Source organism: Triturus cristatus, chromosome 12, assembly GCF_964204655.1.
Source record: "Triturus cristatus chromosome 12, aTriCri1.1, whole genome shotgun sequence".
In the NCBI taxonomy this organism is placed as follows: Eukaryota; Metazoa; Chordata; class Amphibia; order Caudata; family Salamandridae; genus Triturus; species Triturus cristatus.
The window spans coordinates 558883518-558902568 of NC_140595.1; the positions used below are offsets into that span (position 1 = coordinate 558883518).

The 19051-nt window shown below is 42.8% G+C and overlaps 1 non-coding gene across 1 annotated transcript; it reads right to left on the reverse strand.

Moving 5' to 3' along the window:
- Positions 1 to 391: 391 nt before the first annotated feature.
- LOC146776263 (U6atac minor spliceosomal RNA) lies at positions 392 to 517 on the reverse strand. Its single transcript, XR_014974896.1, has one exon. It is a non-coding gene; the product is annotated as a U6atac minor spliceosomal RNA (small nuclear RNA).
- Positions 518 to 19051: the final 18534 nt, after the last annotated feature.

Consider the following 19051-nt stretch of genomic DNA (forward strand, 5'->3'; position numbering starts at 1 on the left):
TACCCTTGATATTCACATTAGAGGAAAGCAAGCTCTCCCTTTAAATTTCCGAACCACCCTGACTAATCTTAGACTTATGACTTGCCCAAACTTTCAAGATCGTAGCTCTGGCTGCACTGCTGCTGCCCAAGATTGTTTTCCTATCCTCTGTTGATCAATACTAACACTCTATGGCCTAAACCCACATTGACACTGCAACAGCATCACCAAATTTTACATACTTGGTATAGTCATTTTACAAGCCCCACCACTGGCCTGCAAGTGGCTGAGCACTCTCACTAACCTCCTATTGAATTGTTGCCCTTTCCGCGGTCCTGTATGACACACGGACAGAATCGCAGCCAAACACTGCACGTCAAAGGCCAAACTGTGTTTTGAGGTGCTCCTTATTTTAAACATGGTTAGATGCCATAAAGTAAGTGGCAGTGCCTGAACCGTATGTGTGTTGTAGAGGCCACTAGGACCTCTTCCATCCTTGTCAAGGAGAGTGTTAAACTTCTCTCCTTTCATACAACCTGCTTGTGGAATGGCTCTACCAGACTTTGCCCTTGTCGCATTATAAACATAACATGTGTATTTGTAAAGTGTATGTTCATCTGTAGGCATCTCAGCACTGAATAACAGATTTTTATTGTTACCCAACTCAATGATACTCATTTTCATCAACCCCAAAAGGACGAAAGGCTGAGTGGCCCCATCAGGACTTGAACCTTGGACCATGTGGTCAAACACAGGCCCCTATAGTGGGCGCATTAGTCCACTAAGCCACTAGACCCGGCAAGCTGACGAAATACTTGGCTCCTCCTCAATGCCCTAATAGCAGCTCGGCTTCGATGCTGGTGCCGGAGCGTGCCACAAGAACAGGTTGCCCCTTACCTCAGCCTTGCAGTGACGCTGATGTAACTATGGGCTACATTGCAGAAGCGGATCACTGTAGCATATTATAATTCGCTCCTGAGTAAACTATGCCCCTTGTAGCTAAAAACACGTTCAGGAATATTGTGCTCCCCCACCACATGTTCTGTTCTGCCAGTAACTGGAGCCTTTCACCATTCCGACCTGTCTCACCTCTGTGTGGTGCGAGCCCTGGCCAAGCCTGCTCTCCTCCCGAAAGACAGCCACCCAGATTTGGAGTATCCTGCGCCCTGGACTGGGCTGCCCCCATGAGCACTGCTCTGCCGGCTGCGGTGCTTTTTGGACACCTGTGACTCTCACGAAATGCTTACTATTTGGCCACCTTAATGGGGTAGCCTGCGCCCCTTTAGCCCCAAGACCTTACTGAGAAGCTGTCGCTCCCTGCTGGCCATCCTGACCTCGTCGTTGCTTAGAGTCACTAGGCCCCGCTTCCACCTTCTCAGCTTCGCCACCACCTTCTCAGCCCACCCGCCATCTTTTTGGCCCAGCTGTCCTTATGGAGGTGCCCATATGGCAACAAGGTGCGCTCCCGCTGCTTCACTGTCCCGCTCCTCTAGCAGGCCCTTGTTGTTGCCACTATGTGTCATGTCCACAGTTGCATGCTGGTGGCCCAGAGAGGGCCAACCTCACTAACCCTGCACTGGAACCTCTCCTGGTCTGTCTCTGGATCATCTTTGGGTGGGCTGTGCTCTTCTCCTGTGGAGTCCTTCTTGTGCGGCATTTCAGGCAGTGGTGGCAACCTCACCCGCACTCTTCCTGCTGCTCCGATTGCCTTCTGTGGTTTTTCTTCCACAGTTCAGTTGGTGGCCTGCTGTGAATGGCTCCCACCAGAGGGCTTCACCGGTTGCCCGCTGAGCTCGGGACAGCTTCCTCCCACCTAGTAAAAGCCTTTCCATTACTGGGGCCTTCTCATCCAGCTCTGAGCTTCCCCAGGGCGAGCTGGCTTCCGGTCTGGCACAGTGTGATGCCACTCCAATCAGCCTTGGGGGGCCCTGCGGTGCTATTGGCTGCCAAGCACCGCTCCTGGGGCCTCTTTTCCCAGGATTACTATTGCTTCTCTTCTCATGAAGTGGCCCAGGTCGATACGGCAATTCTTTTTGGCGATCACCCATCCTGGTGCTGGGCAGCTCCTAATTGTCCGAATTTCTTTCTTTCATGTGAAGAGGTCAATTGAGCAAGGGTTCCCTGAGCCCTTGCTTATGACCTCTCCCTTCTCCACACCCCTGCAAACGCATTGGGCAATTCAAAGCGCACTACCCAATCGCTGGCGTGCATTTTCGCAGGCTTTTCATTCCGCTCATACTGACCCCCACCCTCGGTAGGCGTTCATCGCGGGCCCTTATGTGGTCCGTCTTCACACGTGGCCAATCTCTTAGATCACAATGCCACCCTTCTTCAGGACTCCATCTCATAGAATCCCTTGGCACTTCAATTCCCAGTTTTAACTATAACATTAATGAAATGAGGTAGATCAGCTCACGAGCACTCATACCAATGACATTCTGCACCTCAAAATTAATAAATTCGAAGACTACAAGCTTTAATATCTCTGTCCCTCACAGCACACATTGTTATTTCTAGGTAATGGGCTTTAAATGGCGATTAACTGTAAAAATAAAACACTTACACTACATGTACACAATCACAGAGACTTCATGAAATAAAAAAAAAACATCAAGACCAACTACAATAAATGTAATAACAAAAAGATTAAAACATCAACAGGGTAAAGCAGTGTATTATTGCATGTCAATTAATTGGATTACCAACATTTTCCAATTAACAATGCATTATAGCTGGCAACCAATCTGAGGAATCTCGAATTTAACATGGATGAAAAGAAGTGAATAACTTTTTTAGGCCATAAGGTTCATCATGCGCTTTTTGAAAACTAATGTTACCACCCTGTGCTTATTCACAGTGTAGTTTAATTTAACACATGCTGCAAAACTCAGATGTAAGTGTTATGTGTTATCAAGAATGCACATCACCAGGTGAACAATGATTCAAGAAAAAAAAATTAATGAGCCCTCTACAAACAATCGCTGCTGAAGGAGCCAGGTTCCACGTTCTATATTTACTCTGGAACCCTAGGCCGATGTCTCTTTTAATCTGCATGGAAGTGCGGAGGGGAGAAAAATCGTTAGTCAATCAGTCTTTACCATTCCAACGAACCATGACTCCGAAGAATCACAGGCTCCCAATTAAGTTTAGTTAATTTATTACAAAGCAAAGGACAGTTGGACATACAAGCACCTCAAGAGGAGGGTGTAGAAATACAATGGAACTAATGCAAAGCCAAATATACGGGTGAAATTAAGATGGTGCAACATGCACAGAATAACCAGTTCCAGAATCAGGATACAGAAAATTATGGCTCCAACATTTAGATTCCCCTTCAATGGAGGTTCGTAGGTAAAAAGCATTAGTCTGTCCCTACACTACTACTAACGTGACAGCCCTACTTAGCATTTCCCTAAGGCAAGGTCTGTAAAGGTGTCAGCATGTGAAGGCTTCCTAAGAAGTCCACTCACGTTGAATGGGTCAAGTAGCATAAAGCTACAGAGTTCGTTCTAAGATGATCTCTCTCTCAAGGCAGCGCAGAAGCCTCTTAGACACTGTACCTAATTCAATACATGAACTTGCAGTTAGCATCCCAAGATGCAACGCAAATTCACACCATCCCAACAAGCCACCTCCTTGTAGGTAATGTTCCATAGGGCAGCAATGCTCCCAGGCCTTGGCTAGATGACCTTGATTCCCAGGCTCTCTCTCTCCGGTGACAAAAGTACAACGTTCCCTTATTATCAGCATCGCAGTTCAATGTATCTTCTCCTCCCTAAACCTAACTCCTAAAACAAAGACATTATTCGAACTAGCAAAGAGGAATTTTTCCACCTGCAACAGAAATGTGAGAAAGACAAATTCCACATGCACATGAAATTCTCTAGCCAGTCTAATGTGAGAGTTTCCAGGGTAAAAATAGGATCCAGGCCTACAGAATTCGGTCAACATAAGAAATGGCACATAGCCACATGAAAGCACACATATAAAATGAACATTATTACTGAGCATATTCAAGTTAGCACGTTACAAAAGCACATGAATTGTGTGAATACTCACTGGCTACATGTACAACTTCTACACATTAAGGTTTGCATCTAACCACATATAATTACAACGTTAATCTCTTCAATTTTATATTGAAATATACCTAACACTTCACTTTTCACGTTATTACCGTACACGTTCTAATGACCCAATGTTAACATAATAAAGGATTTTATGCGGGCACGAACTACCCATGATTATGATGCACCCCTTCAAATGAAAGGGCAAAATCGCGCTCTAACACGGCCATATATTCTCTCAAAGTCAGAGACTGAGAGCACATGGGAGATTATGAAACATCAGATAATCCCATGCAGATTCCCAACCGAAACAGGCCTTGGCTAAAGGTGCTGCTCTGCAGGACTTCCTTGCTTGTAAAGCTCCTGTAAAAGCACAGAAAACTAACTGCTAATGTGGATAGCAATGCCACGACAAACAAACATGGTCGGACTGGCCTTTATGTCAATCAGGCAGTGCCCTAGAGACTGGTCTGAAGGTCAGTGTTTGGGCTTTATTTTGGGGTGTTTGTGGGTCTGTTTTATGGCCTGCTGGGCTGCTTTTTATTGATGATTTCCCTGATGTTACCACAAACATTGCCTGCAGCAACTCATAACCGTGCACTGTTCCATACCTTACAAAACACTTATACAGCATGTATTTGCAAATTCAACACTGCACAAGTAAGTTAACTTAAGCGGTCTTATTCACTAATGGGGGACACTTTTATTTTGGTTCCTGAGGCTTTTTTTCTGTCCCATTCCAACCTTGCAAACGAATCATTTATGACGGGAAAAAATGCCCTTAATTGTCTCTGGGAATTGCCTAAGACTTTCTAGATTCATCTGTGCAGGATGTAGTTGTCTGCAGGGCCGGCTTTAGTGCTCATGGCACCCGGTGCGAGAATCATTTTCGGCGCCCCCACACCATAGGACCACCACCTCGGATTCTCTCACTACCACCGGGCATAAGTGCCCCTCATCTCTCCAATCATAAGTTATTGCTAAACACAGTGTTCCCCCGAGTTTGGCGCCCCCTCCAAAGGCCAGACCCCAGTGCGGCCGCACCAGCCGACCTGCTCTAAAGCTGGCCCTATTTGTCTGGGCTGTCCATTAATGACAGTGAGCTGGTTATTACTTCATCAAGGCACCTTGAAACTTATTTAGAAAAAGTAATTTATTCTTCAAAAGACCTACGTAGCAGAATCACAGGGAGTAACTCCAACAGGACTTTAGTAGGACGGCAATTTAACTAGAAGTGGTTACCATGTTGCAAAGCAGATTAGACATTTGAGCAGTTTTATCCCAGGTAACCTGTAACATGGTCACTAAATTTTATTTTAGTCTTCATCATACAACTTTCGACATGCTTTTATTACGTGACATTTTGTTTTAGTCAATTTGCTTTTGCACTTTATGTGGGTATTGTGTGCAACCTGCACCTGGTAATCTGTCCTTATATAAATGTGAGCTTCTTATATAAAAGACTGTTACCCAGTTGGTCTAGTCCTTGTTACATAAAAACTGCTAATAAATAAAGAAGTAAATACATTTATCTGGCCCAGTGGTCAGCCTTCAATTGTGCTTGTTCGTGTTATACTAGGAGTACCTTCATAGCGCTTCATATTGTGCACTTTGAACGTTTCGCTGATTGTGATAAACATTTTAGGTTAAGTATATGTTCAGAATCTCTCAACACTACCCTATGAAAAACTTTAAAGATCTGAGCGAGCTTGTTATGCCACTAAGTAGACATCTGAGTAACTGTTCACTAGCCTTGGGACAGGAACCAGCTCCTTTAAAATCAGTGCTAGTAAGGCCACAGAAAACTCCTCTGGCACCTCACCAATAGACTCCTTAGAACTGTCACTTAAATGCAAGCACATGGGGTATGATTGTGCTAAAAATTATCAGTTATTACAAATATCTTTCACGTGTATGCCTCCAATGAGCCACTGTTAAGTAGCCTTCTTTTCCCTTCTTGCTTCAGTTGCGTTATTGTCACTGTAGTCATTGCACAATTTCATTTTTGTCTCTAGCTGCATTACCCTTGCAGAAAAGGCTTTAAACTAACAAGTGCTATGATATTTAACCTTTGATTGTGGAACTACATATAGCTCATAAGCTAGCATTTGCTATGCTCTTTCCAAAAACTGTAATACGAGTGAAACATATGTCAGGAGTTGGAAAATTAATTTATAATAGTTATTAAGTACCAGCAATGAAATGGGGATGACTACATTCTCCATAGAGAAACTTGAGATAAAAATAAAGAAAATGCTACCGGGCTGTGAAACCGATGAAGCATAATGATGAATTGTAAGATCTGGCATGGTAATAACCCCATGAACCATAGTGCAACAGGCAATAACTTAAAAAAGGACTGCTGAACTCCTGCATCATTGGAATTTAACACCAAGATAGGTGTTCCTTGCTGAACAGGTACTATGAGGGTAAACCTTCAATGTGCCATGGTACAGAAATCAGGAGCTTGCATGTGCTACTCTCCTCTGAAGAGAACTAAACAGAGCAATGAATTTGTGAGATAGATTAAGGGCATAGCATTCACACATGTGCTGAAGAAGAGCAAATTATTTTCAGGTTGGCATTAGGGAACATGATAGATCTTCTGTGATTCCAGAACACTTGTTAAAGCGTATACTCTTGCCCGAAAGCAAAATGCCTTATTTTCAATGGCTCTACCAATTATGTACACTCCCTCATAGGTAAGCAGCCATCAACGAGCTATACTCCTCTTTAATGATCCTGCAAACTGTTATTTTCAGCCATGAAAGTTAGGAGTGCACTTTGACCTGAGTCTTGCAATCAAGTTCCAGCTGAATCCGGTTAATACGTTTCATGTCAATTTACCTTAAATTGATGTTCAGCTTGGGCAAATCTACACAGTCACTGCATTTTTGACTGACAGTGCAGAGAAAATCAGCATGTGTAATAAGAAATCTGCTGAAGAAGACTCCTGTATTTTCAGGACCTACACTGGTTGTCTGGCAAAGCTCACATTACCGATAACATGTTATGTATACCTCACTGTGCTCTTTATGGCAAATCCCCAAGTTATTAAAGGGCAGAATCCTCTCTTAGGATCCATCTAGACAGGTGAGGTTGAGAGACAAATCTCTCTTGAATGTATCTCAATTTAAACATAGTACATCAGGTGGCAGGAATTTGTTCCATCAGGCCTCATTGAGAACAAATAGATGCCAGATTTAAGGAAAAATATTGCTATTCTATGTCTATACTATCTCTTCTTTCTTATTAGAGCCAGATAATCTTGATAAGTCTTTAGGAATTTGGAATAGAATACAGTAATAATGAACTAAAGAACATAAAATCAGAAATGCCTGTGAAAGCCCTGTTTCACTGGAGGCTCACAACTGAAAGACATATATGATTCCTATTTTATTTGACATCCTCGCTATTCCTATGCAATTCGTGGGCTTTCAGGATTCCACCAGAACTGGGAAGTGTCTCCTGCACAGCACACTACTAAACTAATAGATTTATGTGTACACTGTCGGCTGATAGGGAACGGTGAGGGGGGGCGGCGGTTAGAAAATAAAAGAAGACTTACCTGCTGGTCGCCAGTCTCCAGACACCACCTCTCCTTCACCCTCCCTGTTTTCCTGGCAGCACCCAAGCTCCCCTAACCAATCAAGGAGCTGCTGTCACCAGCTTCCAGTCCCAGACACTGCGACTGCATTTGTTACAACATTGCAATTTAAGGGTACCTCTCGGACCATGGAGCAATGATTATTTCGTCAGTGGAGTACTACAGAAGTTGTCTCCACATGTGAACACTTAATGAACTGTGGTTACTCATAGAGTCTTGAAGAAAAATGTTTAGCGTTTTAGCTTTCTAGCATTGATGTGTCAAGTTCATGGAATCCTTTACTCAAAACAACAGATGAGTTGCCTGTATCGTTCATTTATCTTATGAAAAAGGCATTTACATTGAACAATAACATACAACATTACATTTAAATCAAAGACAATGAATTAATCAAGGCAAAACACCAATGAAATACTGACAAAACAAATCATATATACATACTAAAAACAGGACATTCTTAACTATCTGTACTGGAAAATTTCACATAAAATGGGGACATGCTATGCAATAGATGTACCCTATTGTCCTACAATGCCACTTAATTGGTGTAATAAATTATGTGTGTCCGAATTTTACTTAGAGTCGGAAACTATTGTTGGTGTTCTCAATTTTATACTACTGAAGGGCCCTGAGTGAGGTCAGAGGAAGGGTGTAAATGTTCTTGACTCAGCCATGTGAATTGAGCTTGTATGTTCAGTGCTTTTACGCAGTGAGTTTCCACATGGTGACTCTTGGCCTCAAAAGAAAGGGCACACATCTTTAGGCCTTACATCTTAGTAGATATGGCCCATTCCTGTTCTCTCCCTGTCATGCAACACCACACAGCACATTGTCTTGCTACATTGTGTTGTATGACAATTTGACAAGGTGTCAAGCTATACTAATATTTTAGCCAAAAGTGTAGTTTGCTAAAATGGGCCTGGGAACAATCGGCATTTTTTAATTGTAGGTTTTTTTTAATCAGAGCCTCCTGAACCCCACATCACTTAAAAAAGTAGATCCACGATAGAATCCTCCTGAACCTTTCCTATGCCCCCAAAAGAAGCACCACTTTACTCCTTCAGTCCATAGGAGGAATGTTTTTTTCAGTCTTCCAGGTCTCCAGAACCACAGTAGAAGCAGTAGCTTGATGGAGCACTGGGCCCTGAAACATAATCTCTTAGTCAACTCATCAAAGATTCTGCTCCACTGGTTATATGGACATTTATTAGCTGACTTGAAGCATTGAAAGTGACAAAAACTTCAGCAATACATTTCCTACTAGTGAAGCCAATGTGGCTCCACAAGGGCCAGGAATCACTGAATATAGTTAAAGAGTATTATACCGGCCGCTCAATCAATCCAGTATATGTGCAAACCAAAAATAGATACAATAAATGCAGCAACAGTAAAGGTAAGCTGAAGAATCTCAGTAGGTTAAGGCAAAACAAAATGACATATTGAATTGGAATTACCACAATTGTATAAACACAAATTAACGTGTACAGGTGTTCCATAAAGAAACCTAGGAAAGGGATGTTTCTCTCCCCTAAACAAAGATCAAATATAGGGTCCTCTACTGAGGATCTCTAAGTCGGAAGCACTGAAGAAGAAGGTGTCAGCATGATCAGAATTCAGTAAAAGTCCAAAAATAAAAAGAAATAAGTGTTTAGCATAAGGCTTCACACTTGTAAGATTAATACTTCACACATGTAAGAAAAGGGCAAGCAGGGTAGTCTGCTCTACCTTCAGCTTTGTGAACACCAATTTAAAAGTAACAAGAGAGTCAGAAGCATTCTTATCTCCTTCAAATCACCAGCGACCAATCAGAACACTATTGAGTGCAACTGACACATGGCTTCAGGTTCACATCACATCAGACTAAAGCTTTGGTTCCCAACCTTGAGCAACTTGCCATCCAGGTACATGATGAACAAAAGGCTTCTTTCTACCATTGTGTCCACACATTTACTACTAAGTTTCTCTCAAGCTTCTATCCGTTGTTTAATACAGGCAATAAATGTTTCTCTAGCTAATGTAAATCATTTTAATTAGCCAGCAAGAAAAAGAGAAAACATGCTGGCGAAGTAAAAAGCATTTCAACTGAGGCGTTTAGTCAGGCTAAATTTAGTTAAGCATTTAATGAGCACCTCGAATACATGGTTATACATGCAGACATGTAACTTTAAAATAAATGCAACCTGAGCAAAAGATTACATGTTTACATAAGCAAATATCTCAAAGTGTAAAGGTAAAATGTGAATAAAGAAATACATGTCTTTGTGTTTAAACTAAACATTAGTGCACACATGTATATACATCTCTAGTTTGTACAGTGAATACATTTAAGTAATGTATTTAGATGCTTCACACAAGTTAATAAGATTAAGCCACACAGTGCATATAATGTCAGGTACACGTATATTCTGTGACGTGAAAGGGTGGAGATATAATAAAGCTGCTCCAATCCCCCCTCTGATGGCGATGTTAGCTATCATAATCAACATATGAATCTTATCAGATGAGATTAAATCAAAACCCTGAAATTTCATAATTTTTCATTTACAATCTTCCAGGTACTTCATAAAATGTGTACTGACTCTTCTCTAGTTCTATGTCCTTTCTTTTTCTTTTTCTATTCCCCTCTTTTCCTGCTGTACTTATCTTTTTGCTTTCATACACTTGTATCCCTTAAAGATTACAAACAGCCATATTGCACACAGGGTAATAATTATAACAAGAGGTTTTAAACAAAACCAACTATTCAACTTGTAAGGTTTCCAAACCAATTTCCCACTGCAGCAAATCCATTTACACTCGCTTCACAAGCACCTTTAGCTTCCCACGTCTTTAAATCTTCCTTTAGGTCTGTCAGGCTCTTAATGTATTTCTTCACCTCTTCACCCTTGTCAGGTATATAGGTGCAGCATTGCTGAATATTTAAGATCTTGCAGACTCCGCCCTGTGTGAGACGGATGTCTAATGCAAGGCGGTTCTTCATTACCTTAGTCCTTATCGATATCTTTTCAGTGTCCATAGCTAACAATGAACTTGCAGTACTAGTAGAAAGCTTTTCAACTATAGTGGACGACATGTGCCATACCATCCTCGTGGTAATGTGAACTAGGCTTGATCTCCACAAACATAATAAAGCCCAGGAATAGCAGGGTCTTGTCCTCACATAATTAATGGCCAATTACCTTCACATTCAAAAATTGATCACAGTCACTCCTTCCAGTGTTTCTAGTGCTAACTGCAGATTTGAATTTCCGCACACACAACTTTCCTTTTTGATTCCAATTTAAACGGAATTCATGTATAACTGCTGATAATTGAACTCCTCCTTAGCCCATTGGTTTCTATACCTCTGATCCCACCCTGGTTTCCAATGAACATCTATTGACCTTCTCCTGTCCTCTCCAAATCTAAAAATGTATTTTCTACATCAGTTAGGATACAAGTTAAATGGTTTCTATTGGTGTGAGAAACATCTAACGTTAGAATGTTGCAAGAGACTAGCAGCCGATTCTATCTCTTGAGCTTTGGGGTGGTGATCCAAAAGTTTGAACAAAGGGATTTCAGAAAGCACTACATCATAATTCGTGAAATAATACTGGAAATGACCCTTTCCATATAAAAGATGCATCAATAAACTACATGAAACTCCATATGTAAGAGGAATATGGTGGTAGGTGATACCTTCTGCGGCTAATGCAGGCAACTGCGTACAAAGGTAGCAGTCCTTTGCATCCACGGTGTCAATGTACTCATAAAGCAACTTGAAATAGGCGTTTGAGGAAACATCTCCTCTTAACAAATGTACATGCTATGTTTTAAAATCAAATGCATGTAAGGTATTGTCAGTAGGATTTGGAGTTCTAGGGGTAGTTCTAGATCTAAACTCAACTGAATTGGGAAATGTGGGGGAATATAGTCTCAGAAGCAAAATAATTAGTCCTACAGTTACAGCAATCAATACACCTGCTAAAATAATCCTACTCCTGCTGTGGTTAACAGTTTCCATTCCTTCTCTAGAATCCGGCCGTTGAGCAGACATTTGCAGCAAGCCAATTTCTTTGTGCATTTCTACTTATGCAGATGACAAACAAAGTCTGTGTATCATGTGATGAGTTTGTTTTACAAAGTTTTCGTGAGTCTTCCTTAACCCTGCTCATTCTGCAGCCTCGGGCCTAGGTAATTTTCTTAATTCTTTTTAACAAAGTCTATTTAATTGTCTCTAGTAAAAGCGTATATCAAAGTTCAGCTTAGAGATTAGAGCAATGATAAATCATGTCAGTCTATTCAGTGCCAAGGAAAATATGAAATGCAGTTCCGCCACAATCTTTAGTTCACAGAGGTTCAACTGGCATTACACTGTTACCCTCCAAATCTCAAAGTTATCTCACTCTCTGTCATTGTGGCAAAGTATGTCAATTCAGGGGATAACTACATCGGACAGGGCACTCTAGCTCTCTTTGATCTCCTGAGTCCAGGTATTTTGTTTTTACTTTCACTCAGCCCAGAATGCTCAGTTTCCTCTGGGATATTGTGGGGCACATGCTCTGTAGGCAGATGCAGTCTCTCTCTCGCTCTTACCTTCATGCCAACTGTCTTCAGCTCACACTCGGATTGCTACAGCACTAAGCCCTTCGCTAGGGTCTGAATTTAGCTCAGTTAACACCACAGGACTCTTTTGTCTCAATCTCAGCTGTCGACTCATCAAGACCCCCCTCAGTCTGAGCACATGCTGTTTCAAGTTCTTGCCAAATTTCTGTAATTTTCTCAAACTCCTCCTGCTGCCTTTCAGTTGCAACTTGCACTTCTGGGAGAGGTACACATCATCAAGGGAATGCTTCACCCTGCGAGTATGGGCAGCATGGATCCAGTTGGGGAGACCTCCACGCTTAACAACAGGGTTTGTTATGAGGATAGCAGGATAAGGTCCCCGCCATCGAGGTTCCAGACACATTTTCCAAAACTGATTGTTCACCAGGACCCAGTCACCAGGACTGAGGTCGTGGCACTGCTCCTGACATGATGGGGCGGAAGCAGCTCCAACCTGGTGAGACACAGAATGCACCATATCAGCAGATCCTTTGCAGTAATCATTAATCATGTCATCTGTAATTCTCAAAATCATTTTCAGGTACAGCTGAAAGTCTCACTGCTTTACCCATCATGATTTCATGGGGTGACAATCCTGTCCTCCAATCAGGAATGCTGCAAAAACTCATGAACACAAGGGGCGCATCTGGCCATTTCAAAGACGTTAAAGCACACACAATTTTGCCAATCTGGATTTCAAAGTGCAGTTGACCTGCTCCACTATACCTGAAGCCTCAGGTCGGTAACTGCTCCACTTGTAATGCTGCACACAACATCTTCAGGACCTCATTATTGAAATTAGTCCCTCAGCATGGCTACAACGAAGTCGGGAAACCAAACATCGCTATGAGCTCCCTCAACAACTTAGCTACTGTGAGATTATCATTTCTTCCGGTAGGGTAGGCTTCAACCCAACGTGAGACGATACACACAATTACCAGGATGTATTTCAGGCTGTTGCACACAGGCATCTTGATGAAGTCTAATTTCATCCTGTTGAATGGCCCACCTGATCTTCCTATGTGGCTCACTGTCACTACAGTTCTTTTCCCTACGTTCATCTGTTGGCACACAACAAATATGAGGCACAATCCTTCAGCCATCAACCTAAATCGGGGATTAAATCAATTCTGGAAAAAAATCTGACCATTGCATCCCTCCCAGCATGTGTGGGGCCATGGAAATGTCTAGCCATTGGAGACAACAGGCTATCTGGCAATACAGGTCTTCTATCTGCTGAAACCTACATTAATCTCCTTTTGCACAACCTGCTCTGACCCAACTCTGCTGTTCTACCTCTTAGACTTCCTCCTGTATTCTCTTCACTTGCTACCAAGTTACAGCTGTTGTCAACAAAAGGTTGTAATTGGTCTCACCTTCAGACTCATTTACATATTCACCATTGAATGTTTGGCTCCCATAGGCAGAATACTTTGCAACCTCATCAGCATATCATTTGCTTATTGTCACATAGTCCTCTCTGTGCCGATGGGTAAAACTCTTCACAACTGCAATTTTGGTAGGCAGTCGCAGTGCTTCTAGCAATCTCATAACATGTGCACAGTTTTGGATTGGAGATCCTGATGAAGTCATGAATCCCCTCTGAGACCTAGCTGACCGAAGTCTTGAATAACACCAAATCCAAACTGACTATCAGTGAAAATTATCACTTTAAGCTGTTCAGAAATACAGCATGCCCTAGTAGAGCGATTAATTCAGCCACTTGTGTGGATGTCACTTCTTGAAGCCAGGAGGCTTCCACTACTCCTGTGAGTTTAAAGACTGCATAACCAACTCTTAAGGTTCCTCCATCATCTCTCAGGAAGGGCCCACCAAGAAACTTTATGAGATCAGACTCAGTCAGTGGTTCATCCTGTATATCTAGTCTTGGCTTGGTGCACAGTTCAGGGACATCAAGACATTCATGCTCTACTTCTTTGTCATCACCATCAATTTCAGGCATGGGTAAAAGGGTTGCAGGATTTAAGGTAGCACACCTCTTAAAGATGATGTTCTCATCTGCAAGAATAATCTGCTCAGTCAGTCGACTGTGGGTCAGGTATTGAGTGCATGTATAAGTCAAATCTACAAAAAGGAGCTGAAGGGGCAGAGAACAGGTCGTCCCCCACTCAGTGCACTGTATACAAAAGGACCTGTCCACACTGTGAGCGAGTGATTCATACATCCGTACCTGTTGTCATGCATTTTAGACAATCTATAAAGCAAGCGAATATTTCATCTATGCTATTTCGTCGGTGTAGCTCACTTGAGAAAATAAAAGGATAGATAAATATTATGTATACGAGGTAGAGCAGAATAACTGTCAATGCGTCTAAAAACTTATGTCTCCAACACCCAAACGTGATGAAAAAAGAGTGAATGGGAGTGTTGGTGCCTCACGGTAGCAACACCAAGGAGGGTTAAGCAGGATGGTACTCGCCTGCTACCTCAAGATCTCATCATCAGCTACCAACACTCCAAAAGCAAGAAATATGTGTAGGAAAAACAATAATTGACTGTACAAGTGCTAGGGTATGTGGTTAAAGAAAAAAGAACTGTGCTATAGTATGTGCACCATATTGAACCCCATAGTGATATACAATGATATCGCAATTTTGAGCTAGATCACACTGGCTTGTGTTTTTTATTCTAAGCTGCGTGATTGCTCATGTTTAAAATGCCGACATGCTTCATTGCCACTGGACAAAAACTCACGGCAACTTCTTCAGGGCGTGGGGTCTGTTCATTTCACCCTGCACCTCTGTTTGTCAATTAAAAACAATTCGGGATATTGCCCACCATGGGCATACCTTTACCCTTGAGTCCTTGTGGCTGTATATATGCATTCAAGGCTCCGCCTGTTCAACTCCAATCGTGAGTCCTTCAAGCGTCCGTGCTGGGCTGAGTAAACGCCAGACACGGACGCTTGAAGGACTCACGATTGGAGTTGAACAGGCGGAGCCTTGAATGCATATATACAGCCACAAGGACTCAAGGGTAAAGGTATGCCCATGGTGGGCAATATCCCGAATTGTTTTTAATTGACAAACAGAGGTGCAGGGTGAAATGAACAGACCCCACGCCCTGAAGAAGTTGCCGTGAGTTTTTGTCCAGTGGCAATGAAACATGTCGGCATTTTAAACATGAGCAATCACGCAGCTTAGAATAAAAAACGCAAGCCAGTGTGATCTAGCTCAAAATTGCGATATCATTGTATATCACTATGGGGTTCAATATGGTGCACATACTATAGCACAGTTCTTTTTTCTTTAACCACATACCCTAGCACTTGTACAGTCAATTATTGTTTTTCCTACACATATTTCTTGCTTTTGGAGTGTTGGTAGCTGATGATGAGATCTTGAGGTAGCAGGCGAGTACCATCCTGCTTAACCCTCCTTGGTGTTGCTACCGTGAGGCACCAACACTCCCATTCACTCTTTTTTCATCACGTTTGGGTGTTGGAGACATAAGTTTTTAGACGCATTGACAGTTATTCTCCTCTACCTCGTATACATAATATTTATCTATCCTTTTCTTTTCTCAAGTGAGCTACACCAACGAAATAGCATAGATGAAATATTCGCTTGCTTTATAGATTGTCTAAAATGCATGACAACAGGTACGGATGTATGAATCACTCGCTCACAGTGTGAACAGGTCCTTTTGTATACAGTGCATGTATAAGTCAACAAGATCTCCACAGAATGGGGCGCAAATACAGTAAGGGGATGTTAGAAATGGGAGTCTCTCTGCAATCGTTTGCACCTTGGTTTAAGTAGGGACCCTTCTTCCTTGTCAGGGTAAGGGGGATACACCTCTAAAATAACCCCGGCTTAGCCACTTGGTAGCTTGGCATGAGCAGACAGGCTTATCTCAGAGGCAGTGTGTGAAGCATTTGTGCACATATACAGTAATACAGTGAAAACACTACAAAACGACACCACACCAGTTCAGAAAAATAAGTAATCTTTATCTGTGTCAGTTCCTTACACGCCGGGAAGGTGATGAGCCGGTTCCTTGCTCCAGGGGAGGTGATGCTTCGGTTCCTTACTGGAGAGAAGGTGATGCATCGCTTTTGTACAGTTCGAGGAGGTGATGCGTCGGTTTCTTACTGCGACCTTGGCGTTGTTGCAGACTTGGCACCCCGGGATGATGCATGGAGTACTTGATGCTGCTGCGGCACACTGGTGCTGCGTTGACATCTTCCCATGATGCATTTGTTCTGGCAGCCACACAGCAGGGCTCTGCGTTGGTCTCTTCAGCCACACGCTGGCGATGTGAGGAAAGATTTTCGTGCACGGCGGTGTTGTGTCACAAACAGGTGCGGGAAAACACAATGCATCGTTTTTCTTCAGTACTTTCAGGTTTCTCAGCTCCCAGTCACAGGAATAACCTCCAGAGGCCCAGAATTGGGGCAGGCACCTCCTGGCAGGTCAGAACTCCCAGTAAGGAAGTTCAGGAGAGCTGCTGGTGAAGTCTTTGTGTCCCTGAGACTTCAGAACAGGAGGCAAGCTCTACTTCAAGCCCATGGAGATCTTCTTCAAGCACGATACACAGCTCACAGCAAAGTCTTTGTCCTATCATTGGCACTGCAGGCCACAGCAAGGGGGCAGTACTTCTCCTTCAGCTTTCCCAGCTTTTCTCCTTGGCAGAGGTTCCTCTTGAGTCCAGAAGTATTTTAGATTTCTGGGGTCAGGGCCCCAATATTTATACAGCATTTCTTTGTTCTCTTGTGACAGAGAGGCTCTGTGCTCAGTCAAAACCAGTTCTGTCCTCTCTGGTCCAGCTTCCCGGCAAGAGGTGGAGACAGCATTGTGTAAGGCAGACCAGGCCCATGCAGGTGCAAGGAAATCTCCTCCCCCACTCTATTTGCAGCCCAGGTCTATTCAGCCCAGCCCTGACTCATACAGGAAAGGCAGGACATACCTCAACCCCCCAGGGGCTGTTTACAGTGAATGCACATCCTCAGCCCCTGTCACTCTAAAGCCAGATTGTCAATCCACAAACCAGCAGTGGCACACAGGATGGCTAAGCAAGAAAATACCCACTTTCTAAAAGTTGTATTTTTAAAACACACAATATACAAATCATCTTTACTAAAAGATGTATTTTTATATTCTGATTTCAGGAATACTAAACTCTATTCCTCTATCTAGTCCCAATTGGAAGTTATACTTATAAGAAGTTATAAGTAAACTCCCATTCTATCCTATGGGACAGAAGCCTTTCAATAGTGAAAAACGAAATACACTGTACTTCACTATCAGGATATGTCACACACATTATTACATGTCCTACCTCTCACATACACTGCACCTTGCCCACGGGAATATCTTGGGCCTACCTTAGGGGTGACTCACATGTAATAAAAGGGATGAGTAGGGCCTGGCAAGTGGGTGCACATGCCAGGTCGACATGGCAGTAGAGACTGAGTGCAGACACTGCAGTGGCAGGTCTGAGACCCCTTTGAAAGTCTGCTTTTGTGGGTGGCGCAATCAGTGCTGCAGGCCCACTAGCAGCATTTGACTTACAGGCGCCGGGTACACGCAGTGCACTGTACTAGGGACTTAGTAGTAAGTCCAACAAGCCAATTATGGAAACACCAATCCATATTCACAATTTACAAAGGGAGCACTTGCACTTTGGCACTGATCAGCAGTGGCAAAGTATCTAGACCAGCAAAAATGATATTCAGCACACAGAAAAAATACAGGCGGCAGAGGCGAAAAGATAGGGGAAAAACCACGCCAAGGATGCCAGGTCTAACAGGGGATGACCGATGACAATACTTTCACACTGCTCTATGCTGACACCTAGAGCTGCCATGGCTTTAAGACATCCGGCAACCCTGTGGCTACAGGGTCATGGGTGGCAGAAAAATAAGGCACAGGTCTTCATGTATTTTCATGAATTTGTGCAGGCACTGAGAGAGTGGAACCCTCCCTCTCATGGCAGAAAAGAGCAAAAGCATTATGTCAGGCTTCTCTTCTTCGCACCTCAAATAACACAGGAGCAGAAAGGACGTAAGTTCCCAATATCCCTCTTAGGATGTTCCTGTCAGGTTCTTAATGTTCCTTTACAGGTAAGTACCAAGGGCGGAAAGGGGATTGGGACAGAGAAAAGTCTGTTTACTGGCTGCTCTGCTTGTTCAGCTTCGTCTTCTTCTTTCTTCTTACTGAACTGTAAACAAATACATTCTCAATACTTCCTTACTGTAACCTTTTGCATATTAAACAAGGTTATTTGATCTTACCAGTACAACCATGAAGCTAAGCCTCTCTTCTAAAGATTTTCTCCAGTAAAATTAACTTTATTCACTGGAGAAGATGCTGACTCAACTCCTTCTTTTTCTCTTACAGGAGGTGAATTGTGTATTCGTGTCCTGCACTAATGCGAAGGAACACAGGTAAGTACAATTATATAACAGAGGGGTTAATAGAGACCTTAGCATTTACTATCTAGTAAATGTCTGTTTACTCACTAGAAGTTTGAGTCCTTTTATCCTTTCTGTGAATTCGATAGGAATCTTTTTTAGTGAATAAATGTGTTTGACTACTGCTGCATTTACCATGTGTATTTAGCCTGTCTATAGAATTCTTATTGACTCCTAATGTCTCATAAATAAATTAACACAGCGCGAGGAATTCACGCGGCTGTGTTCTCTCACTCCTCTAGTAATTTAAGGTAACCCTTTGGCTCTAGACACAAGTCCTTTTATTCTCGACACTTCGATACTTAGTAGCGCAATGCGTCGCCATGAATTGTTCGCGCCCGCACTACGCGCTTCACATCAATGACTGAAACACTTTTC